This window comes from Acipenser ruthenus, chromosome 6, assembly GCF_902713425.1.
Source record: "Acipenser ruthenus chromosome 6, fAciRut3.2 maternal haplotype, whole genome shotgun sequence".
Taxonomy (NCBI): Eukaryota; Metazoa; Chordata; class Actinopteri; order Acipenseriformes; family Acipenseridae; genus Acipenser; species Acipenser ruthenus.
The window spans coordinates 26,899,746-26,926,301 of record NC_081194.1 but is presented as its reverse complement, the minus strand read 5'-3'; the positions used below and the strand labels follow the sequence as shown (position 1 = coordinate 26,926,301).

Sequence of the window (26,556 nt, the reverse complement as noted above, 5' to 3'; positions counted from 1 at the left end):
TAGCTCCAACATGCGGCCATAAACCTTGAATTCCAGCTGTGCATACTGTTGGAAGGAAAAGATTACTGTAGCCATATGTACTTTTTATAGAACAATTTGTATGGTTAAGCCTGATGCCCATCAACAATCGTTTCAAAATCATACGAATTCTCTAGAAAAAGACTTGATTTCTTTTTTTTGTAGTCTGCTTTTATAATTTACTTTGTATTTATTTAAAATCTTAAATAGTTTTTCAATGCAGTATTCAATTACAGTGGAAATAAATGTGAAAAGCAGAGTAAGGTCCCCATAAAATGTTACATTTTCGGTTAAAAACATTTTAGTAAAAAAGATACTACAAATAATTGAACTTTTAATAAATATGAAAATCAGAGCTAGATCCTTGGTTAAACGTTTAGTAAAATGGCATGCTGTTTAGGACATTTAATCCTTTACAGCCTTACTAATGACTGAGAACTGTAAGCTCCCTCCTGATATAAACGTAAGAGGTGAACGCTTTTTATTAAAGAAATATCTTTGGACATGTGGCCAAAAGTCTTAACTAACACTAAACTTTTTATATACTCCTGTTACCAAAATGTCTGGTTTGTAATCAAACTGAATTATAAACTGCTAGCTGTTACCAAGCTGGAATATGTATGCGTTTACAATCTCAATCCTATAGTTTGGTCATTGGGAGACGATAATCATCAACATATCGACACATTGCAGAAGTGACATCCAAATGGATTTCTGGAACGTGGCTGCAGTTTGGCATCCCCAGCTGTATTTGACATTTGTGTAAGTAGACATTACCGCTGTTGTATTAAGTGATGGTTGGACATTTTCCTTTTCCATGATAAATACATAAATACAGCCAAAACGCTTACTCCATTAAAATAATAAAAATAGATATATTGTCCATTTAGTTTTTTTGGCAGCTGCTTGGCTTTTCTGATTCGGTTTATAAAGTACAGTACTGTAATAAGAAAACAGATATTCTGAAAAGAAAGTGCTGTAGTTGGACAAGTCAAACTGAGTTTAAGTTATGGCAACATTCACCTATTGCCTTATTTCTGTAAAGTTAATTTAGACTGAGCACAACAGGGCTTTTGAGATGACTGGCCCTATTCAATTAATGAAAATACTGCTATAGTTTTAAAAAGGGAATTTGTGAAAATCAACATCTCTAACAGTGTGTGTGTGTGTGAGTTTTTTTAATTGTATTAAAAATAAATATTAATTAGACCAGTGTGGTCAATGTGCTTAAGCGGCAGCAGTATTTGTAGATCTGCCACTGTTTAGATCAATTTAATAGATCCCAACATCAGTACATCTTAATGCTTGTATTTAGAAAAGCACCCTTTTGTCTGAATTCATTGTTCAGTTTAAAACGGTGTGCTTGTTGCAAAGCCTGCTTCGGAGTACTAGTAGGCCTTGCTAGTTGTCCTGTTCCTCATCCTAATAATATTAAGTTCATTAGCATGTGAACGCTGATGATATCATAACTTGGAGACATTTTCCTTAAACAGCCACAACATGATTGCAGGACACTTCACTTCAAAATATACCAAAGACAGCAATAACATTCTCTATATACGGACCCTTTGCAGAGCATCTTTACTGAAATGCTTTCATCAATCCACGTCACTGTACTGAATGTAATTAGTGGTGCATACACTAGTAATACATATTGCTGAATGTTGTTTAAAATCTCTAAACTGCAGGAAAAAGAGGAGCACTGGATGTGAGAATCTCCAGCCCATTATTACCCCCTACGACTTGGTGTAATTTTCATGCATTATCATTGACTGGGTTTCTTCTGTAGCCCAGAGCAAATAGATCTTTATCATGCTTTGCTGGCCAGGGGTTGGATTGATAATGACTTTGGAGTGACAAGGTGAAAATATCCACTTGGGGAACTGATGTTGCCATGCAGGACTGACCTTTACTAGCGTCACCATGTATCACAGCAAGAAAAGAAGCATTCAAATACTGTTGACAAAACTCAGTGGCTGCAATAGTAATACAGAATCAATGTTGCTGCACTGCTATCCGGTGCACAGTGCAAATAAAATTCAGTTAATACTTACTGTTACCGCAATAAAGGGGCCTTGTATACATTTCTTGGCAGGGTAGTTTTTCTGACAGTATATTAAAAATAGAGCCTCCTTTCAGTTACTTTAGGATTTTTTTTTTTGGTCTTATGAGAATTGTTAAAGCAACGTTAGCTTGTCATTCATATACTGTGTCTATGCTAGGATCTGTAGTATTTTCATATACAAATGATTGCTTTCCAGCATGCAGCAACACACATAAAACCGTGTCCAGTTTTGATCCATTCCCTCTGCTCATGCAATGATTGTTACCAGGGCTGGAAAGGAGATATGCAACATTGAAATGTCTGCTGTTTGGCTGTCTTGTCTAGAGTGGCAGGTATTCTTGGATGGAATTCCACTGTTTGCCATGCAGAGATTCCTTACTGCCCAGAAGGAATTTAAATTAATAGCTCACATCTGTGGTCACAATCACTGGTTCAGGGAAAGCCAGTTTGAAACATTAAATAATAGGAAAAAAAAACACCTTGGGCTCTATTCCACTGATCTAAATGATGTTTAGATAATTTAATATACTGTGGGGCTTCTTGTATATCTTTCAATGCATTTCTGCATGAAAAAGACCAAGGAGAGTCCTCTTTAATGAATACAACAACTGCAGTATTCAGATCTTAATTGAATACACCCCTTATCTCTAAAACTAGAAACAATGATCATATGAAGATGCGTTTGATTCTGTTGTACCTGTGTGTCAAATGTAGAACATTGTTGGACAAATTGAGGTTTTCACAATATAAATTATTTTGGTACTAATATGATGTTACCACGTGGTCACAATATTAAAGACACTGTAGCAAGTCCAAGTCATTGTATCTCAATAACACACACGTCTGTCTTCGGAAGCTATGCTACTACTTTTTCAGTGCAAATGTAAGTTATTCTAAGACTTGTGGTAACCTGTCTGCACAACACATCTTTCAACACACGTTTGTTTTACATACATATTTGTCAAAATATTGGGACCTGGTTATATTCTTTTTATTAAGAAGTCTCATCCCCTGTTTTTATTAAACCAAGGTTCAAGTAAACCTGAAACTTTTACAAAATATTTAATTTACATTTTCTAATGCAAATGCAATGCTGAATAGGGGCCCTGTACTTCCAATTATATCAGATTGACTTTTTTGGAAATTACAACTGACTTTGATTTAGGCAGACTAAGACTGAAGTAATTGCTTTGCACCATGCTGTGATAACCACAGCAGTGAAATAGCTGGAAATAATTTCTAGCATAAATGTAAAGAATAAATGTATTACTTATGCTATTTATTTGAGTTGGTGTGTTCTGTCTGACAAGAATGTTTACTACTTTTATAGTTGACAACTATTCAGTTTTTGTTATCTTTTGTTTAAATGTAATGCTGTTTTTCTGTTTTTTGCAGCACTTGCTATATACACCTAGTTACCTTGTATTATGTATCATATAATATCCATAAGGATATGATTACATTTAAAAGGACTACTTATGCTTTGGTAATTTCTAGTTATGGTAGCTGTAATCACAACAAGCAGTCTTATAAAACTATAACATTTTATAACTTGGCTTCTGCAGTAAAGCCCCAATTTTTATGAGATGTATGTTTCCTTGTCAAATGTTAATGTTTTTTTTTTTTTTAAGCAGTGTCTGTTTCCCTTGTACAGTATAAGAACACCACAATAATATGATTTTCATGGTTTTAGGCATTTCTTTAATTGGATTTGGTCCCTAAATTAAAATTAGCACATCACCCCATCTTACCCAGATTTTGCTAGCTTTCATTACAATTTAAATATGTATTGTCCCTCAATTTTAAGATCTATGTTCTTCATGTCTGTATTTTCCCTAGGCTGAATGTGGCTATGTTCATTTGTATCTGCTTTCAAACTTGGTTTACCCTCTATGCAGCAACTTAGTGAAGGATTTGCGCTTCACTGCTGCAGCTCATTTAGCGGTTGGGTGCTAAATGCTAACTAGTAGCTGAGAGATGTAAGGCTAGACAATACTGATGATGCTAAAGTTGACTCCCCAGTGACCATATTAACAGTACGACGAAGCCAGAGGAAAAGCTGTGGGGTTTCTTTGACCTTTGCCCAAGGGGTTAAAGTTTCTCAAACTAGAGCATCCACTAGCATGAAAGCTTCTTGAAGTATGTCTTTTAAAACCACAGGAAGCCTGTTAGTGTTTTTCTTTTATTCCAATTAAATTTGTGCTGTTTTTTGTACCCCTGAGTTATTTATTGGGAACAACCAAACCTTTTTTTTTTTAAAGCATAATATATTAAATAAAGTTATTCATTTCCAGTATTTGGCCCAAATTCTTCTTTTAATGCTAGGAGAATACAGTCTTTTTGCTAGATTCATATCTGTATGTCATTAAAAGGTATAGTTGTATTTGTAAAAACAAATGCTCTGAACCTATACATGTTAAAGGTATGGTAAAGAGGCTGCTTTAAGTACCTGAAACTAGAACTAAAATCCTCTTCATAGGAGTGAATTAGTTAAGTGAAGTCAAACACGTGCAACATTGTTGTCCTCAACATTGTGATTGTGATTTGCAGAAAACGTTGTTTGAATTTTACAGGTCTGTAGGTGGATTTCTATAATGATTCATTTTTCAATTATTCATGCTTGTGATTTGTATAAATTAAAAAAAAAAAAAATAATGATTTCTTTCTTCACAATGCAGATTTGAGGTGGGGAAATCCCTTCAACTGCCCTTGCTTAACACGCATGTCCTTTGAATATCTGGGCCTTAGTATTTAACTTAGTTAGGTTGGTGCTGAAGTTGTGTTTGTGTGTGTGTGTGTGTGTGTTTTCCCCCAATTTAATTGAAGGTATTCCAAAACAGAATTGTGTACTTGAGAATTTTTTGTTTAATATCCCACTGAGGTGCTTACCATTTGAAATAGCAGCTATTAAATTCATTTTAAAGGACCACTGTTTTTAAAGACTTGTGATTTATTGGGGGTCTAAACTGTTTTTTAAAACTGTAAATAACTATCATTGGTACTGCACCTTGACCCATGCAAGTGTTACTGAACTGGGTTTAAAACACAACACATTACTTTACCTAACTTTCTGCTTTGTTGTGCGTATTCCTGCAATATCTTTTTAAACCTAATCACAATTGTTTTGAGATTTCATTGGTTTCCGACTCCTCTGAGCATTTTGATTGGATCCTACCCGCTCGCTCTGGCACAGGTTCACAGGAATAGGTTTATGAATATGCATGACAAGCCCTGTATAATGGCAATAAATAAATAGACCACACTTGCAAATTTGACATTAAACCCTGCAGAAAGGGTACTGTTTTAAAATAAGGTTGAAAACCACTAGTCTATTCAATTGATCTAAATCAGGAGTGGCCAAAGTTAGCCCGTCCACTACTGGTCTTTTTTCCAACCCTGTTCTAAGTTGTTTCATTAAACCTCCATACAGACCCTGAAGTAGGAAATTATATAATTTTACCTGTTAAACCTGTGGAACCTCCAGGACCGTGATTGGATACCTGATATAAATGGTGGCTGTCTGGTTACTGATGTTAAAATCGTTAAACCCTATGGGCATTATGCTTTTATTTCTTACTAAAATGTCCCACTTTTGGAACACTGGTCCCAGAACCTTTCTTGGGGCACTTATTTCATGATGTCCCCACCCCCCCACCCCCCCACCCCGAGCGTTGTCGCGCCGGTAAGAGAATATTGTATTTTCATGCAGCTGCTGTGTTACTACCATGTATACTTCTAACAATACAAATACACTTGATGTGACTAAAGGGAAAGTTAAACGACCAGTAGCACTAAAAAGCGTCTGTACAGCGGCGTGTAAATCTGGAGAATTACTGAACAGTCAACACTCATATTTACAACCAATCAGAATTGCGGGTGGGTTTATCCATGACTGTTGCTTAACGAACTGGCGGCTATCTTCTTCTGAATCATCACTCTCGCTGCCTGAAGAGGTTAGACTAGGGTAGTCTAACATTAACGGCTCATACAGGTACCATTGTATGGTGTTGGAATTATTCTCTTCATCCATGATATTTTTATATCTGTGTGAAAACGACTTTGCTTCATGTGCAGCTATAGGTGACAATTGTGGAAATCAACGCTGTCATGTCACATCACCGTGCCATGTTTACAACGCAGTGCACTGAAGCTTGTTGTGGATTGTACACTTTGTGCAACAAAATAGCCCATCACAGCAATAGGAGGGGCTGTAAAATGTGACAAAACAATTTGGAAACAGATTTTCTATTGAAATAAGTCTATTCACCACAGATACCCCATAAGAAATGTAAGTTTGTGAATAATACAAAATTAATTTTGGGAACTAGTTATTTTCACATTTGTTGTAAAAAATATTTTAAGTTTCAGAACATATTTTATTTCTTTAAGTATACATTTTATGTTTTTAGTAATAAATTAAATTTAGGGCTGTCAAGTGACTAAAAAAAAAAAAAGAATGAATCACTATTACATTTTTTTTTATTCTTAGTTAATCTTGGTTTTAATCACACATTTAATTGATACAAATACTGCATCCATCTCATTTTTGTAATTATTATTATTATTATTATTATTATTATTATTATTATTATTATTATTATTATGTTCTTCTTATTATTATGTTCTTATTACCTATAAAAAATTACTTGGCCTTGGATCTTCTTATCTTCAAGATCTGCTGACCCCATGTTCTTGGTTGTTCCCTGAGATCGGAAAATGCTCATCTTCCGACAGTCCATAAAATTCATTTGAACTCTGTAAGAGCCAGGGCATCTAGTTATAATGTCCCTTGTCTTTGGAACTTGCTCCCGATTCAAAATGCTAGCACAATTCAATCTTTTAAATCCTGTTTGAAAATGTATTTGTTTGGGCCTGTTTTATTTGTAGTAGGATTATATATTAGACACATGCTTTTTTATATTTCTTTTGTAAAGCGCCCTGGAATGCTTGCATGAAGAGCGCTATATACGTGAAATTTGTATTATATAGTCATTGTAGTATTATTATTATTATTATTATTATTATTATTATTATTATTATTATTATTATTATTATTCAAAAAACAACCCTGTCAGGAGATGCTTTCTCATTATCATTGATTGGTAATGAAAAACTGCATAGACAAGGCAGGAAATGTCATCATACAATTGACATGTGTATATATTTAACACATTTCATCACCTTTAATAGTTTAATAGTAGAAAGTAGCTGTAAAAAATGTTCTAGTATCTATTAATCACGGCACACTAATGATCCAAGAAGAAACTGCAATAGGAAAAATATATATACAGAACAAATACTATGGCATATGAAAAGGTATTTTGAAACAAATAGATTATTCTATCAAGTAACTATTTAATAAATAGAAATATTGAGATATGTAATGTTTTCATACAGGAAGGGCCTGGTTTGCAGATTGGACACTGGAGGATAGCATAGAGAGAGATAGAAAAATGGCAAGTGGAAATCAAAGAGAGGCAATGCAGTTTCTTAGGCAGAAAAGACTAGATTTGCAGCAGTAATCGGCAGTAAAACAGATTTTTACTGAGATAATGTATTCACAAAAACGTTTTTTGAAAGTGAAAGATTCCACTCTGAATATCACCATGAGTCTTAGCATACACTTTCAATATGATATTAGATCAAACATTGCCAAAGTGAAAATAAAAACCCTAGAGCTTCCCTGTAGCTTAAAAGTTGGAAGCTATTCACAATATTTCCATACTGTCCGAATTTAAGGACTTAAAAATCTGGTCACCTTTATTACATACCAGAAATAATCTGAAGAAGCTTTTATGATCTTTTAACTTTTAATTTTCATGTATTTTGTTACAGAAAGGCACTATAACAATTTATATTAAGTCAGTATTTAGGTCCCTTCCCTATGTTTTGGATCCATTACAATGTAATTTATTGTGTATTGCAACAGATATTAATCTTGTAAATGTTTCTTGCAGCTAGACATCTGTGAAGGAAAGTGTTTCAACATTGAACCTATGACTGGCTTCGTTATAGTGACCCAAAAGCTCCTTTCGGTAAGGAATTTAATATCCTTTTCTAAACCACTGCATACATATATGGTTCTAAAGTGTGTTATGTCAGTCTGGTGTAAGGGGTGTCTCTGCACACAAATGTTTTTTTTCTGCGTTAGTGGGGAGAGAGTGTTGCTTCAGTTGTATGCTATTGGAATTAATAAAACTACTTTTATGAGGATAAAGGTGAAGATTTTTTAATATGCTGTGGAAATGCTCAAGATAAAAAGGTGAACTTGTGGGTCGATTTTGAATTTTAAAATTTTAAAATAAAGATCGAAAAAAACGGTAAATTCTTTTAAAAAATAAATGTAGATATTAATCGTCGATTTGGCAAAAAAATAAAAATCGAACAGTAGCAAGCCTACTTATAATGTACAGTAAGCTGAAGGTAAATGTCAATTGATATATTTAATATTTACATAAACATTTTTATTTCTGTTTTAGGTTTTTTATTTGCTGTGTTATAAAATTCTTGCAACCACAAATCTGTTCTTCAGAAAACCTTTTATTTGAAGTCTACTTTCAAACTCTGCAAAGTAAAAGACTGTTTGCTAAAAAATAAAAGAATTTCATTGGGACTTCTTAATTCTGTTGGTATAGTCACGCCCTATAAAACACCCTGAAATGCTTTGTAATATGTATTGGTTTGGTAAATAGCAACAGTAGCATAACTAGGTTCTTGTTTGCTTGTATTGCACTTTCAATGCATTGCTTTAGGAAGGGGATACCATTGTTAAGATGATCCTTAAGGTGATTTGTATGCAAAGTTTTAAGCAGTGATGAGCGCAGTAGCAGAATTTCAGGGCTACAGACAAACCTTTTACCCAAGGAGCCAATGGCTCCTAGACAAAAAAATGTTGGTGCCAAATCCAGTTGTTGGGTGCCAGTTTAATAGGAAGTTAGTTGCCTCCAAATTTCAGCACCTTCAAAATACAAGAAAACAAAACAATACAAAAACAGAATGTTTGTACTCTCTTTGCCTCATGTGTTGCCTTGTTCTTCCTCTATGCTGCCTGTCTCTGACTTCCTCTGCCTTCCTTGTCCTCTGTGTAATCTGCTATTCTGCCAGTACACCTGTCCTTCCTCCTTATGCTGCTGTTCCTCATCTTTCATGCTTTAAACGTGAACTTCAAATATCCTGCACATCTGCCTTTTGATTTTGTTTCTTAACAAATTAGCTGAAATTTGGCCTTAACTTAAACCTGTGAACTATATACAACTATCAAATCTTTCTTATTCATCAGAGTCTGAGCCAGGTGTCACCAACAGTTCAAATGTCTGCATCACTTGGCCAGGAAGTGTAATTTGGACTTTGTCTCCTTTTACTTGTGCAAAGCCAATGCTTAAGACAAGGCTCTGGGTCAAAAAGTTCAAGTGAAGGGCCCTCTGCACTGATTCTCATAAGATCTTCAACTGTAGCCACATTAAGTAAGTTGCGTAGCTTGGATTTAGTTCTGTTTTGTGCAGAAAATCCATGTTCGCATTGGGCAGCAGATATTGACAGCACAAGCATGATTTCCACTAAATGCAGAGATTCTTTAAATCTGTGCAACAAAAGGGTTCTTTTGTTGGCATGACCTCCCATAAACCAATGTAGGATTTATCCATAAACTGACCTTTTGACCAATGTTTTAAGCAACAAAGTTTCAAATAGGGCACTATACCAATTCAGTAAGACTTCTAACTGCTCATCTCCAAAGTTAACAAGATCATCAGGCCATGCATCATAGCAGAAAATTAGAAAGCACTGTATCACTCTGTGTCCTCCTGAAACCACTTCCTCTGTGGAAAGCTTAATTATGTTGTCAAACCCCCTGACTGATTTCAACAGTTTTTCCAATTTGTGTCTAAGTCATTTTTAAAAATGTCATGAGTGTGGAGGCCCTTAAGTTTGATATCCGGAAATGTAATGCTGGTAAAGATATTTCTGGTAGCCCTACCCCTCCTGCTTCCTGACTGATCCTGCTGCTGTGCACCTGCCTGGGGATGGGAATCCACATGTTGCAAAAATGTCTCTAGTTTGCCATTTTTTAAATGGCATTTCATTCAAACTTTTAATTGTCAAAACACAGTTCTCAATTGCTGCAACAGCCTTGGGAAGAATTAAACTATTCTTCTGCAGTGTAAGGCTAAGTTTTGACACCTCTGAAAAAAGATCATGTAAAAAATGACAAAACCCTACAAAAGCAAGTTTTTCCATTTCCTGTACAACATTATTTGCTCTTCCTCTAATGTCTGTGTTTTGGAAGTGGAAGCGAGGTGCTCCATGTGGTGATGCACAGCAGTATATTGTCCCTGTCCAGTAGCAAGATTCTCATCATTTGACTGCAAAAAAACAGCCCGATTTAAATGTGAGGCAGCCAGCGCTGTGTCTTTACAGCTGAAGGTGTCCTAATTCTGCAGCCTAACTCAGCCCCAATGGCTTTCAACTCATGCTTACTTTTTGGACTGAAGTGGTAGGTTTTCCACACCAACTGCAGAAGGTCATATGCTTTCTCAATCACTGGAACTGATCTTTGAGCACTTAAAACTGCCAATTCAAGCCTATGTGGTAAGCTGTGAAATGACAGAATATGCTGTCCAATCTCAAGACAGCTCATACCCCTCCTGTAGCTCCCATATTAACACTGACCCCATCCGCTCCAAAAGCACTTAATTTGTCTCGCCATCAATTTGAACATTCTTTGTCAACCTTTCCAAGCAAATTCTTGGTTGTGTTTAAGATTCCTTGAGCATGACAATCTAGTTCAGCTAAGCCTACCAGACGATTCACTACCACACCTGCAGAAACATACCTACAGTACACAATTACATTATCTCTCCCAGCTAGATCTGTTCCACAGTCAGTTAAAACAGAAATGTAATTTGCACTGTGAACCCATTTCTGCAAATCTTCAGCAATGACAGCAACAAATTCAGCACATGCTGTATCATTCATATGTTTTTGATACATCCAAACCATTCATGATAACAATCTGCCAGTTAAAATTAGTGAATGGCAATTCTTCTGTCTACTGCAAACATATAAGCAGCATTGAATTTCATTTTTAATTCCCTGTAATTTTTTTTTCTGCATTGATTTCAGTAGCACATACCATTGCTCTGGCCATGGGTGTCTCGGTTGGCGTACACTTTGCAATAACGCAGTCCTTGGCATTTTTATGCTTTCTGCTTTCACTGTGCTTTTTCACAGTCTCTGTTCCACAAATAAAATCAGTTTTCCTTGCAATAGCGGGTCCTGCCTTTGTGCAAAACTTGCAATACATTTTCTGTTTTTCACCATTGTAACGTAAAAAAAGCAAATTCTTGAAGCCACGAAGTCTTAAACTGCTGTGCAAGTTTTTCTGTCGGTGGTGGTACCTTGTCTGACCAGGGAGTCTGCTGCGCAATTACCGGTAAATCACCTTCAGCAAACTCTCGACTCGCAAGACTTAGAGTATCGTTGATGCAGATTCTGCAGTAGTAGTGCTAGATGCAGCAGACGAACTGGAGAAAAAATAGGATATTTTTCTTTTCAGCATAACTCGAAATAAAGCTCTTTACTACAGTGTACCAGCAAAGTCTACATTGGTTATGGGAGAGGGCACAATTTCTTTCAGCATGGTATGGCGAATTTTTAAATTCCCCCCACCCCCACCCCTTTTTTATCGTTTCTTACAGTATTTGTGGTGGGTTTTGTGACAATTTTAGTTATTTCATTTTCATTTTAACAGGACTTCTCACACATTACCGTAGTTTAAAAAAACAAAAAAAAAACAACATGACCGGGGTTGAGTCAGTGAACTGCAGCAAAACCAAAATGTCCGCTCACACTGTGGAGGTTTGTCTTGTACTGAGATACTATGTAATTGTAGATTCAGAGACGCCAAATCTTTTGAAAATGCATATGAAGTTGTGTATTTTCAATAAATATATAATAGCTCCAATAAACATATTGATAAACAATATCACATTTGCCAACTTATCCAGAGTAGCCGACTGAGCTGGTGACGTACAAGAATTCGATGAGAAAGAGAACAATTATTTTATTTTTTTTATCGTGCCGCAACAGCAACCTTTCTATATCAGTTATGTTGATTCACCAAACTGTTGTTAAATTCCCTGCACCGATGAGCACCAGGTGATGTCTCTTCTGACTCAGCGATCCAGAGCACCGACGAATTTAACAATGCACCCCTTTTTTTTGGGGGGGGGGGGGGGGGGGTTGCAACCATTTTAGTTACAGTCTGGAGCCCTGAAATATTGTTGTATCAATATTCTGTTTAAAACCTTACATGTATGTAGGGCTTCTAGTTTTCGGGTTTTATTTTTGATCACGTGATGTCCCTTTGAACATATTTTTAGCCGATTTGCTTTCTTAATCAAACACTAATTACCAAAGAAAGTTGATTCGTTTTTTAGCCTCATAACTTGACTGAGTTAACAGACGACATGCATTGATCTCGCCAGATTCTATTTGAACCTGCATTTCGATCTGGCTGTAATCGCCGCATTCAGTTTATTAATTTCCACTGCCTTAGTTTCAAGTAGTGCGTCGCTAATTTAAACAATCTGGTATTCAGTTAAGGCTTAACAACTATTAGTTAAGAGTCAAAGGGAGGGAGAGAGAAGGAAAATAAAAACCAAAAACTAGAAGCCCTACATATATGATTCCGATCGCTTCATGTTGCAATATGGTTGTGGCATGATTCTGTGTTTTGCAGCTGTTTTTTTTTTATTTTTATAATGGCTAAAGGTAAAGCAGCCTGAATTTAAGTTCATATTACACCTATGTATGTATTACAGTGGTGATACTGTGAGAGAACTACTTTTAAAGTGTGTTTTAAATATTTAATTTCATTGAGACGCATGGCTATTGATCAGTTGTTGACTACACCTTAATAAATAATGTTAAACACATTTTATTTTCATTTGAACAACATACAGTACCAAAACTACCACATTGTTGAGAATTATGAGTACCGATTTTTCCCACACGTCATTGACATCATTTTTTTTTTTTCCCACCAGTTTTCTACCAATTTTTTATTGTAAAAATAAACACACAAAAATTACCCAGAAATTCTGGGGAAAAAAATAAACAAAAATGAAGAAACCTAATCGTATTATAAAACCATGTTCATTAAAGGAATGACAGCTAGCTTCTACTTTTAGTCTAGGGATCACATTAATTTCAAGTCCAATCTGTTTCATGAAACATGTACCTGTGGATATAAGGCTTTCAGATAACTTTGTTTTCACAAGTTTAACTGAAAATGTAAAATTCATCCTATAATTGAATGTTTTAAAATAGGCTTAGTACTCAAATTGGAATTGGAATGGAGTGGAAATATTCTTAAACACAAACATGTCCATCTCTCAAATACAATTTCAAGTACAAATCACGTTTAATACAGGGTCGCCTGAATGACCTACCATATAATTTAGTTTGTGTTAGGTTCAAGATGTTTTTGCTACTGTAAGTGAACAGGAAATACAGTAATAAATGGCCGTTTCCAGGGGAAAACGGTGACCTAGCATGGGATAGTGCTAACGTTGATGACTGTGTTCAGCTTCATAGAGTTATTGAGATGGTTTTGATCGTTTCAAGATTTTACCTAAAAAATTCAAAGCAAAAGTAACTTCCATCTACAGTATGGTGAGACGTTTTGTACAGATAGTTTTAAATTTGCTTTCCACCCCAGTTTGTAATCTAGACTTGGATTAAATAAAACCAAAATATAGCACTGCAGTAGCCTATTTTAAACCACATGCCATAGTCTCTTCTTTGGGTTTTGCTAGACAAACTGCTTTCCCAGTTGTGATGAAAATGAAAGTTGTGACAGTATTGGTGATGTACTTTTTCTTGATATACATAGATATGATTTTTTTTTATTTACAGATGACTTGGGATGTATGATTATGAGTTATCAGGTCTTAGACTGTGTTTCTTGTTAAAGAAAAGCACAGAATGGGTTCCTATCTATGGAAACCTATTGGAGTGAAAGTATAAGGAAATTACTTACAATAGCTAATTTTGAATAATCTACTCCAGATCTACAGTTTTTTCCATATTGCCATATCGCTAGGATATTAAACTTTTCCATGTCAAGCAACACATGCACAATTCAACTCCATATCAATGGAATAGTTCATATGGAATTTATCAAGTAATTCACTTTGAATTAATGGCGACTTCAGAGCTGCAGACTGAATTCTGTTTGAAGTTTTCCTTGGTGTATATCATTTGTTCAGCTTTTTATATTCCATACATTTAACATCTTGTAAATTTGTTTTTTCTTGCTGTAATCATTTTTTTTTATTTAGTACATATTGGTTTAATACACAGATTACCTTTACTACTAGCTTACTGTTCCTTATAATTCGTGGTTATAAGCATAATTTAAGTTTATTTTTTCATGTGATATTAATGATCTGAGGATCTGAAATGATGTCTGTCAGAAGCATCATCTACATTTGTGTACTTTACAGAGCTAACCTGTCCAAGGCATTAGTCGCAATGATTAAGCACCATCCTGGCATGGTATCCCATTCCATGCACTCACCACTGTCTGTGTAAAAGTGCCTACACACTGTCCTAAGTCTGTCTCCAATGAATTTCTGGTGTCCTCTGTTCCTGGACTGTTCTGCAGATAAAATATTCACTTGGGTTAAATTTGTCAATTTATCATCTCTTTGTTGGTTTAGTCTGGTTGCTCTTTTCTGAAAGCTCCCCAAAGTGAGTTGCTGATTACAAGGGACAAGTTATACTTGCCATGTGTATTTGTTTTGTTAGGTTTGTTTCAGGGTAGCACTGACCCAGTATAAATCCCAAGTCGAATCCCTAGGCTTTTGTACAATATCTCTATTTTTATTATGCCTTTTATTCTTTTTATACCAAAAGTTTTTAATTTACATCTCATGTAAACTTTGTACATAAGTGATTTCTTATGTACAAAGTTACATTTTTGTATGAGGTGCAGTATAATAGTACACCTGAGATTTCATAAGAACACAAAAAGGTATTTGCAAAAGAAGCAGCCTGTTTTTGTATGTTTTGTAGACAGCAGTTGAGGAAGCAGGTGCGAGGTGTGTTGAGCTCTGTTGACAATACCAATGTTTTCTTGTATTTCAGCTTTATTCTATATTGGTAATGGTGGAAGAACATCACGTTTTAGGCATTCGTTTGCTGCCGACTGCACTACAGTAACATATTTTTTATGCAGTATCGTCTTACAACTTCTTAATGCCTGGTTTTTGTACTGAATAAACTTACAGCTGTTAACGGTTGTCTTTCTTTGATGTTTAAGCCATGAGGCTGACGGTTTTAGTGAGTTGTGTGCCGGATTAATTTCATAGGTTTGAACAACTTTCTGCCTTGATGCATTTGGATGAAATGTCCATTGGTTGAAAAAAAAAAAGCATTAAAAAAAAAACAGTTATTTGAGCATAAGGGTCACCCAGATTATCTGATGTGTCAAATAGATTTTTCCCCCTGAAATAGAATATCAACCACAGCTTATTTTAGAACTGGCACTGGCAAGTAATACAAAGTTTTTTTTTTTTATTATTTGTATCATGAGTAAAAGCTGCTGGCACACACAATTCTTATTTTGGCGTTATAGCGTTCTTTGTTTGGTAACAGCAGTTTTCCTGATTTTATTTTTCACCAGCCATCTAATTTTAGCTTTCATGTACAACTCTTTAGTGTTTATAGTGTGGTCTTTCATATGGGGAAATTCCTTGTTTATCCCCGAGACATGCTAAGGGGCAATCCTTTTATTTAACAAATAAGCGTTGTTTCACAGCTCCCTTGTGATGGAGCAGTCTAATTTATATTCCCGAAGAAGAATCAATTTTGGTTTCTGAATTGGAAATCTATGCTGAGGGTTGGACCACAGAAAATAATATGAATAATGGTTATTTACGTCTACTAATTTTCCATTCTGGAGAACAGCAAATTCCATTTTTCAAAAATGACCAATTCTGTTTTTTCAGTTTTTCCCATTTTTGTTCAGCTTTATTGCTGGCATTACAATAACAATAAAATTAATATGAAACGGTTTAGTAACAGTACAGCAATGTCATGTGAGAGTAATCCTATGTACAGCACTCCACAAATTAAGTTTGGTGTTTTACTGGCATTACAATAACCAGGATAAAATATGAAACACTTTGATAAAAAAAAAGGCATGTTAACTGACTTGTTGCTCTACACAGGTTCACTGTCGGTAGAGTGGAAAGAAATGAACTAAACAACAATGAAATACGCAATTAATTTAGCTTACTTTGAGAAAGCCTGTCCTTGAGCACAGCACTTACGTTTTTCAGTGTAGAAGAATGCAGTACTTTGCCATTTTTTGTTGCTGTCTTTTTTGCCGCCTTGTTCTCTACGTCTTTACAACTGGCAATATTATCTTTAATGTTACTGACTTGTACATGATCAATCGAGTGACAGCAACATTTGCAGACTAGTATCCCACCATACCCATATAGATAGTCAGAAAATGTTTCAGCTTTGTCTTTTGCTGAAACATTGCTTTTTTTTTTTTCTTCATTGGTGCAATCGCCATGCTGAGTTTCAGCATATTGTAACAAACCGTGGTTACTGCAGACAGGGGTTTCTCTCAGGCAGAGGTGGGATACGAACCCGGGACCTCCCGCATTGAAGCATAGCACAGATACTGCTGTTCAAACGAGCTGGCTCCCTTGCAAGAGCTGGTATCGGGCTTATGTCTTCATATTTGACTGCATCACCTACCAGCCCTGGCCCCCTACCCCCGTGCATGCTACAATATGATGAATTAACTCAGCTTGGCATGGTGTATAGCAAAAAAAAAAAACAGAAAACTGGAGTTGCAAGGAGAAAACACAACACTGCAAAATTCCATTTCCAAAGTGCCTAATTCTGTTTCCAATGCCAAATTCCGCAATTCCGTTTGCGATTCCTTGATCGCAGAAAATCAGTAGACCTAGTTATTTAAAATACATCCCTTTTCAGAATACAGGCTGTTCAGAAATGTGTTTGTTTGACATCTAGTTAAGTGGTCTTGTCACTGCCAGTGGTTATTGGAACCTGGGGAGATACTGCAGATGACCTGCATCTGTCTTTTTACATGAAGGTATTTCACATATTTTTACTTATCTAAGAAGTTGCGAGTTTCAAAATCTGGGGATAAAATATATGCAGGAAACTGTCTAACGGTCTAAGACACTTCTTTTTTTTTATCATCTAAACATTTTCCCTCATTGCAGTTTTATGTCTGAGATTACAGTACATGGAAGATATTTTCAATGTTCTTGGGAATGTATTCCCAAGATGACTTCAATGCTAATTTTTCACCCTGAGCCTTTATTTGAGATTAGTCTTTTCACTGTAGTGGTATGTATCCAATGAAAAAGTGTGAGCTGCATTTCCACATCACTTATGTTGTTGGTTTTCCTTGCATTGGTTTCTCCATTCAGTGGCAGCTCTTGACAGACTACACAAAGATGCCGATGCTGCTAGTTATTTTCTAATGACAAGTCCACTCCAGAGCGATATTGATGTGATAGATATTTCTGCTTAGCTTGACTTCTTTAGGCTTCACAATTCATAAAGCTCACACACTGTTACTACTTACATGTACTATCTGCAGTTATCTTCATTTATTGGAAATCATACATCACTAAAGAATTTAATAAAGATTTTACAATGCTGCTGATGTATCCTGTACTAGAGCAATAATGCTAGCAGAATACTTTCATTCACTTGTGAAGTACCTATCCTGATCATCTCACCAGACGTTTTTAAATTCAAGCGTTGAGTGCAAGTAGCTGATTTTTTGTATGTTTTTGCAGTTTCTGATTTTAATAAATACTATACGAACTGGTGTTAAGACTTTGTTTCATTCAGTTCGACAGTATGCCTACTGTTTAAATAGTAAATAGCGGTATTCTGAAAAATATAGCATTATACGTCCCCATGTGTTGCTACAACTGTTTAAACAACGTGCCTGTAATTTTTCTTTTCGTTGTTAACGGTAGCAGAATGGTGTTGAACACTAAATTTGCAGTTCAGATTTCAGAATCATGTCTATAAAAGGCTCTTGCACTAAACAATTACTTGCCCAGTCTTTATGTAGTCATTAACTTTGTGCCAATAAATTCAATTGTGAAATCTTGGCGGCTGCACCGTTGCAATTAATGAAGGCATGATAATGTATTTTTGCTTGCAGGAGCTGTGCAAATGATCTGCACTACAAAGGGACCTCGTTTCATCCCAGTTTTAGTAATCTGGGAAGGGTAAATATTTAGCAGGGCTGCACAACAATAGCAGACAGAAGGAAAGGAAAGCTTGGCAAGATCTATTGCAAGAAGATTGAAGCCAAACATCATCTTGCAATAGATCTTGCCCTGAAAAAGCAGTTTTGCAGTTGTCCTTCTTGGGTAAAGTTTAATGTTTTAAAACAGATTTGAAACTGGATTAATATAGCCTGGTTTTGTTATGACAATATTTGATCTCTATCAAGCTGAGTAAGGGGCTTGTTACCAAGAGGTTCCAGGTTTAATCCCAGCCACTGACTCACTGTGTGTTAAGTCCCTTAACCTCCTTCTGCTCCGTCCTTCGGAGGAGATGGAAAACCAAGGTCCAATTGTAAGTGACTCTGTATCAGTAGTTGTGATGCATAGTTCATCCCCATGAAACAAAGACGACACTGTTCATCGGGGGGGGGGCACAAGATGTCCAGGAAGTTAAACAATGTTTGTGTGCATTCCTGACAAGTGTATTCTAAGTTGTTATTTCTTCTGAGCTCCTCACATTTTTTTTGTACTAGTATTGTATATACAGTGTCTGTCCAAAATTATCTACAGACGTGCTCAAATTTGTTGGTACCCCTCCACAAAAAACGAAGAATGCACAATTTTCTCTGAAATAACTTGAAACTGACAAAAGTAATTGGCATTCACTGCAATCAAACGTTTTCTGTAGCTCTCAATGAGACTTCTGCACCTGTTAACAGGTAGTTTGGCCCACTCTTCCTGAGCAAACTGCTCCAGCTGTCTCAGGTTTGATGGGTGCCTTCTCCAGACTGCAAGTTTCAGCTCTTTGCATAGATGTTCGATAGGATTCAGATCAGGACTCATAGAAGGCCACTTCAGAATAGTCCAATGTTTTGTTCTTATCCATTCTTGGGTGCTTTTAGCTGTGTGTTTTGGGTCATTATCCTGTTGGAGGACCCATGATCTGCGACTGAGACAGAGCTTTTTGACATTGGGCAGTACGTTTCGCTCCAGAATGCCTTGATAGTCTTGAGATTTCATTGTGCCCTGCACAGATTCAAGGCACCCTGTGCCAAGCGCAGCAAAGCAGCCCCAAAACATAACCGAGCCTCCTCCATGTTTCACTGTAGGTATGGTGTTCTTTTCTTTGAAAGCTTCATTTTTTCGTCTGTGAACATAGAGCTGATGTGACTTGCCAAAAAGCTCCAGTTTTGACTCATCTGTCCAAAGGACATTCTCCCAGAAGGATTGTGGCTTGTCAATATGCATTTTAGCAAATTCCAGTCTGGCTTTTTTATGTTTTTCTTTCAAAAGTGGAGTCCTCCTGGGTCTTCTTCCATGGAGCCCACTTCCGCTCAAAAAGCGACGGATGATGCGATCAGAAACTGACGTACCTTCACCTTGGAGTTCAGCTTGTATCTCTTTGGCAGTTATCCTTGGTTCTTTTTCTACCATTCGCACTATCTTTCTGTTAAATCTGGGGTTGATTTTCCTCTTGCGGTCGTGCCCAGGGAGGTTGCCTACAGTTCCATGGACCTTAAACGTCTTAATAATATTTGCAACTGTTGTCACAGGAACATCAAGCTGCTTGGAGATGGTCTTGTAGCCTTTACCTTTACCATGCTTGTCTATTATTTTCTTTCTGATCTCCTCAGACAACTCTCGCCTTTGCTTTCTCTGGTCCATGTTCAGTGTGGTGCACACAATGATACCAAACAGCACAGTGACTACTTTTCTCCATTTAAATAGGCTGAATGACTGATTACAAGATTGGAGACATGTGTGATACTAATTAAAGAAACTAATTAGTTTGAAATATCACTATAATCCAATTATTTATTATCTTTTCTAAGGGGTACCAACAAATGTGTCCAGGCCATTTTAGAATATCTTTGTAGAATAAGCAATAATTCATCTCTTTTCACAGCTTCTTTGCTTTATTCTATGACATACCAAAGGCATGCAAGTATACATGATAAAATAGCTTTTAATTTCATCACTTTTCAGGAGGAATGAAGTATTATTTCAATGAGCTGTAAGGGTACCAACAAATTTGAGCACGTCTGTATATCCACAAATTCTGTAGTGAACTTTTCAAACTCATTCGCAGACTCAAAAGCCATGGCGATAACATAATGTATATATGAAAATATATACTGTAGTGGATCAAATAAATTATCTTTTAAAGTAAAAATAAACTGTGTTATATGCAATGAAAGAAAGTCCTGAAGTACATTGGTCTAAAATATAACTTCTAAATTGTGTTTTGGTCCAGTTTTGCTTGGTGCACATAACATTGCTGCTTACTGAACATTCTGAATTGATTAAAAAAAAAGTTACTTCAGCCAGTGTAACTTGTACAGTGAAACAGTAGGTAATGTGATTGAAAGAAAATGTGTTTCTGAATTCTGCAGTTTTACCAGCGTTATCCCGTCAAACCATTTGTAAACTTAAAGACCTGACTCTCAAATTAACAACTTATTTTTGCAATGTGCGGTAACTTTAACCATTCGACAAACAATGTTTTCTTTGTGTGACAGCAAGTTTTACGTTTTATATGTTTTTGAAGTGCTTTCCCGGATAACAATTTGTTGTTGCCCTTGACAGGGCTACAGGGGAGGGGATTGGCTGGGGCAGGGGGGCATGCCCACTCACTTTTTGACAATAAAAACATGTTCACAGCAGGAGAAAGACGTTTGTATAGCACACATTGTTTAGTTAAAGTTATACTCTGCTTCCTGCATAAAAGTGAGGTGCTAATTATATCATACAAGAACCTATCTTACTATCTGGAGGTCTAATGCTACTGCTGAGCGCAGCTTTTTGTGCCTTCGACGGCTGAAAACGTACCTACGATCATCCATGATCGGCCATATACAGGATTGTGCAAAACTGAAAAAGTGAATATATTAACAGATTAAACGTTGTTTCCCCTTCCCCCTGATTTGACAGCAGATACAGTTAAATTAATGGACATCTGAACTGTGTTTTCTGTACTTAAATCAGACCTTTCGGAGGATTGCTTGTCCAATTTAGACTTGTTTATGAAATATTTAGCACATGTTATTTAGGCCCATACTCATAAAACTTACTGGCTCCTTTATCGTGCCAGTAATAATGTTTAACATGACAGTATTTCATTGGGCGATGCATAAACGCCATTTACTGTCAAACATCACTCATTAGAATAACGTGCCCTTAGACCAATTTTCTCATTGGCATATTATTTGCCATTCATAAATCTGTATTGTGCCATTAATTGAGCCTTACCCGCATCATAATTAACATGTGCCATAGACCAGGCGGAGAATGAGATGTGTCTTAACGGTATCATTTCCTCACATAATTTCTGCATTTAGGACATGTGTTTAAGCCAGTAGTAAGAATACAAAGTCTGTTTTTAATTATCCAATAATTATGAATTTAAGGATTTTTTTTAAATTTGTAACGCATACATTAAAATTGCATTGTTAACTCGTCTGAACAGGATAGGCTACTTAGTGGTTGGAAAAAGTAAACATTTCATATCGCTTTGTTGTTTTCCAAACACTGTACTTAATGAAAAACGGACCAAAATTGAAAAATGACGTTCTGAAATCTAACATGAAATACTGTACTACTGTTATGACTTCCGGTAGACTTTTGCATTATCATTTTATAGTTTCTTTGATTACATGATGTTAAATAAAAGATGTATACAACTTTTTATATTCTCTTTGTAAATTATGTTCACAGATTTTTTTTTTTTTTTTTTTTAATTGTCTAAATGTGAAAATTCTAGGTGATGCAATAGCTGTATATTAAAATACATATTTGTGTCAAACGGGATTGTTAGTTAGCTCAAGAAGTTGTATTTAGTAACAAAAAATAAATTGCAAGAAATATGTAGCGTTTTCTAATCCAATTTCGCCTTAAGTGAGTAGTATTGTGTGACGGGAACGATTTTTCAATCTAGCTGTATTTTATTTCTTTTACTTTTTGTATGGTAAGGTGTAAATTTGAGATGTATTGTCAGGGCTCATACGCTAGTCTGGAACTCTGGGAGGGAAAAAGTATGGAAAAATGCCAAACTAATTTCCAGGGTTTGAAAATGCTTAAAAAACCATGTCTCCGTTCTGAAAGTCTTGAAAAAGTCTGGAATTTTACTAGTATCATGGGAGAATGAAAATAATTCTGCGATTTGTTTATTTTTTATTATTAATAAAATTTGATCTCGAAAGTGGGTCAGCAGCTCTAGCGGCAAATGTCTAGGCAATTTACTAGTAGGAACTATATTGCTTGCAACCAAATCCCGCGAGGATTGCCCCGTGTAACAACCCTGACAACGTTCTGACAACTCAAGCAATCCTATCCAGTCAGCGCACTGGTATATGTCACATGACTCTGTCTGCTCCAGTGAAATTATTATTATTATTATTTATTTCTTAGCAGACGCCCTTATCCAGGGCGACTTACAATCGTAGGCAAAAACATTTCAAGCGTTACAATACAAGTAATACAATAAGAGCAAGAAATACAATAACTTTTGTTCAAGTAAAGTACAAGTTTGACAAACCACAATTCAATAATACAGCAGGTAATAGTGATAGTTACATCAGGATATGATTAAATAGTGATAGTTACATCAGGATGTGTTTAAATACAAAGTACTACAGGTTAAAAACTTGGCAGATTACAGTATTCTGAAGTACAGGATTAAATGCAGTAAAATAGGGGCTGATAAGAGCAAAATAAAGCACATTTACATGAAGGGTGATAGTGTCCCAGGATACAAACAGAGGAGTTCTACAGGTGCTCTTTGAAGAGGTGAGTCTTAAGGAGGCGCCGGAATGTGGTCAGGGACTGGGCAGTCCTGACATCTGTAGGAAGGTCATTCCACCACTGCGGAGCAAGGGTGGAGAAGGAGCGGGCTTTGGAGGCAGGGGAGCGTAGCGGTGGTAGAGCTAGTCTTCTAGTGCAGGCGGAGCGGAGAGGTCGAGTGGGGGTGTAGGGAGAGATGAGGGTCTGGAGGTAGCTGGGTGCAGACTGGTCAAGGCATCTGTAGGCTAGTACAAGAGTCTTGAACTGGATGCGAGCGGTGATCGGGAGCCAGTGGAGCGAGCGGAGTAGTGGAGTAGCATGGGCGAAGCGAGGCAGAGAGAACACTAGGCGGGCAGCAGAGTTCTGGATGAGCTGGAGCGGACGGGTGGCGGACGCAGGGAGGCCAGCCAGGAGGGAGTTGCAGTAGTCTAGGCGGGAGAGTACCAGGGCCTGGACCAGGAGCTGGGTAGCATAGTTGGTGAGGAAGGGTCGGATTCTTCGGATGTTGCTCAGGATGAAGGGTAAAATGGGCACTGCGAAAGCCAAAATATATACATTTATATTGAAGGCTATGATTTTTTTAAGTTACAATCTGGAATTTCAAGCTACTGTACACTGCTCACCAAGATTCACATTTTGTTATCTTGTTGTTACCTTTATTAAATCGTTAACGTTATTTCCCAACCCAGGGTGTAAAAAAAACAATCTCATTATTGTTATTATTATTATTATTATTATTATTATTATTATTATTATTATTTAGCTAATGCCTTTATCCAAGGTGACTTCCTTAACTTACCCCAGCAGCTTATATTGTTCGTTCTGGATTGACCTTTTTACTATAGCGAACAAAAGGCTTTGGACCCAAACAGGGTTGTTTATAGCGAGGGTGTGCTGTATTTAGTATTTGACTTGTATGTTTTAAGACACTGGCACATTTTAATATATAATGCGTGCACATTTGTTATTTCATTTTTGTCATTTTTCTTCTCCCACGGTGTTCAACATTTAACAGAGGGTATAAAGAAGTTTGGATCAGAATCCAAGATCATCCCTTACAAAAAAGTAATATACTGCAAGTATACTTGTGCCAAAATTGGTCTTGTTTTAGAATACTATTGGTACCACTATACTATCCTATTTTGGCACAAGTTTACAACTTTTTATATTCTCTTTGTAAATAATGCAACGTAGTTCTCAAATATTGGGCATTTCTTAGATTGTACCTTACTTCTCTTTTGCATACCTGCATTGTCTCTTGCTAGATATGCACCTCCAGATTCTGACAAATACTTTTACAAAACCAGTTGCATCTTCTGCTCTGGATCACAAAGCTATAATGCTCTGCAGCTGCCCGCCTATGTGGATAACTATTGAAAAACTAGTAGAAACTAACAAACACAAGTCTGGGAAAAGTATGGAATTTTGATTTTGAAAAAGTGTATGAACCCTGTATTGTATATGTTGTAATTTTTTTTTAATGGCTGGAAATTACCGCCATCTTCTCTGAATACAAACCTTACATAATCCTGGGATATACATGGTGGTGCATGGTTGTCTGATTTTATGTTTAGTATGTGTATTTCACGCTTCCACATATACAAATACGATGAAACTCATTTCCTTTTTGCATAGCAGAATATTGTAGGCAGTTTTAAATGTTAAAGACATCCAGGAACCTGTGCGTTGTTTTGGGAATGTCAGATATCTATTGATAGATGAATTTAAAGACAATCCTGGCCATGTGATAATTAAAATAAAAACAACCTGGGCCAGGTCTGTTTATATTGGGCCTCACCAATTGTATAGCATGCATGAAGCATATCACATGGAAAGCAAGGGACAAGACCAAGACTGACTGCAAGGTTGCACATTTTGTTTTGTTAACAGAGATTTGTCAGTTTGTGCTTTGTGTTTTCTTCAGTTTGTGCAGCTTTTCAAATGGTGTTTTTTCTTTAACATTTCATACAGAATACGATCAGGAATCAAAATGATAAAATGATATTTGGATGTGGTTATTTAGATCTGCTGCTGCTGTGTAGATCCTTTTAAATAAAGCACATTTTGACCCCAAAATGGAGTTCTAAAAACTATTTCCTAGCAGTGTTTTAACATCTCTTGTTTTCTTTAAGAACTGTTACTCAAATCCTTGCATTCCTTCAGACTGATCGTGTTGACTGTTATTACAGTGGACACTGATGTAATTTTTTAGCTGGGCAGCAAATACAAAGTGCTCCTCCAGAAACACAGAATCCAGGATTTTCTTTTCTTTTAATACAGCATGGCAACAAAATCTGAAAATTACATCCATGTGTTTGTAGGAGGCTGCAAACAAAGGATATTTTAAATACTTTTTTAATAATTCACTGTGGTGCATTCTCTTTGAAGTCCCATTTATAGTACTGATATTACATGAAATAAAGCAGCCATGTGTAGATTGGGCAGACACCACTAAGGAATCCTCCTACAGTGTGTCTTTTGAATTCAAAGGTGAAAGGGTAATTCATTTTCCATGCTGATCAAAGTCAAAGTGTGTGGCAAAAGAACTGGACTGAGACCACCGAACTTACTCCATGTGAGCTGTGTAATAACACACGGTCATTTTCGGTCTTTCTGCCAGTAATGCAAAGTACTTTGTCTGATTTTAACTAGGGGTGTAAATCGTTTAGAGTTTAAACGTTTAGACGTTAGTAAAGTATAAATTTTGCTTAATCGTTTAAACTTTGTCAAAAATGTGCAGGTCAAGTATTAAGAAGCGGCTGACTGCAAATAACGGCTATTCAGTGTTGTGTTTTTGTTACTTCCTACCTTTGTCACGTGGCATCATTGTCATTGGATATTCACCTCCCAACGTCCAGCATGCTTTTGGTCATGTGACTAGTCTGTTTCTACTGAAGCTTGATCTAGCGTGGAGGAGATGGGGCCCAGACATGCAACCGAAATCTTAGGAAATGCGATAAAATTTGGGCTGAAAACATAACACGGTTGGTTTTTGAGACGATTGCAAATGGCATGCAACCAATTGTGGAGGATACCGGATTCAACTTTAATGTCTTTTGTTGAGCCAGATTACAGAAGACCTGATCCTTTTTTTTTTTTTTTTTTTTTTGCTATTTTGAGACTCGAGTGATGTTAATATGTGTTTTTTTTTTGTTTGTTTGTTTTTTTAAACAGAAGATTGCTTCCATTTTGTTTATTTTTTGGTCTTTTTTTAATGCTGTTAGTCAGATAAGTACAAACTATTGCTATTAGTAAATTAATAAAAATACTAATTATTATTATTATTATTAATTTTTTTAAACAGAATATTGATTCTTTGAATTAACGTGATACTATACTTGGAATAAAGTCAGTTTGGTGTCAACATAACTTGTCTCTTTTATATACAGTAAGTAG

General features: G+C 36.2%; 1 protein-coding gene across 6 annotated transcripts in view; it reads left to right on the top strand.

Annotated features, from left to right (window-relative positions):
• The window catches only part of LOC117411383 (protein dispatched homolog 1-like), a 131,691-nt gene that overhangs the window by 51,743 nt on the left and 53,392 nt on the right, over positions 1-26,556 (top strand). For 5 of the 6 annotated variants that reach the window (XM_059025297.1, XM_059025296.1, XM_034018805.3 and 2 more), the window contains one exon: positions 8,041-8,118. The exons of the other annotated variant lie outside the window; for it this stretch is intronic. The gene's annotated coding sequence lies outside the window, so the exon portion shown is untranslated. The remainder of the gene's footprint in view (positions 1-8,040; positions 8,119-26,556) is intronic. 6 annotated transcript variants of the gene reach the window in all.